This window comes from Pygoscelis adeliae, unplaced genomic scaffold (assembly GCF_000699105.1).
Source record: "Pygoscelis adeliae isolate BGI_AS28 unplaced genomic scaffold, ASM69910v1 Scaffold179, whole genome shotgun sequence".
NCBI classification, from domain to species: Eukaryota; Metazoa; Chordata; class Aves; order Sphenisciformes; family Spheniscidae; genus Pygoscelis; species Pygoscelis adeliae.
In genome coordinates, this window is record NW_008825612.1 from 2,335,018 (window position 1) to 2,335,820 (window position 803).

An 803-nucleotide genomic window follows, 5' to 3' on the forward strand; every position below is an offset into this window, starting at 1 on the left:
TAGCTCTGGAATTGTTTGTAATTCCTCAGTGTTGTGGAAGAAATGTTTTAAAAGTGTTACCCGCACTCGAGAAATTCTCCCCAAATTCTCTTTTACAAGGGGTTCTTACTTGTTACCTGTGTTAAAGCTTGCCTGTGAAGCAGCTGTTTGTTTTTAGACCTTTAATCTCTCTATAAAGGTGCCTGTTGTGAGATATTAAAATGCCACAGAGAAAAAAAAAAGCCCCCCCAAAAAAGAGGAATTTTTAGAGAGAGCCAACCAGCCAAATACAGTACGTGGCCAGACAAAATCAGAAGCGCTGGCTGCAGTACAAACCCAAGAGGCATCAGACAAACCACCCCAACCACAACGGTAACGGTTCACCAGCAAAAGGAATGTAGAAAACAAAATGGGGGGAAGATCCCCCCCTTCCTCCTCCACCTTCCCCCTGAAAGACTATCTGACATGGCTGATGCCTCCCGTGCATTCAAATGTGCCACTCTGGAAGGGCAAATAAGGACTCACTGGCTGGGAAGTTCTGCCTTCAGTGTCGTGCCTGCCTGACCCCGTGCACTCATGAAAAGTGATGCTTAAATACTAAGGGTTAGAGCAGGGGAACACCCCATCTCAGCCCTTTCGTACATGCGCTGAGCTCCTTTGTAAAATTAGTGCGATTTCTATCACCCTTGCTGCAGAGCATCACGTACCGATCGCTGGAGACTTGTTCCAACGTCCAGCTCGTGCGTGCTCACAGCCAGCCCGCGCTCGTCTGGCCTGCGCCCGTTTTGTCTTTCCCCTTAAATAGCTCTTTCCTCTCGGACGTG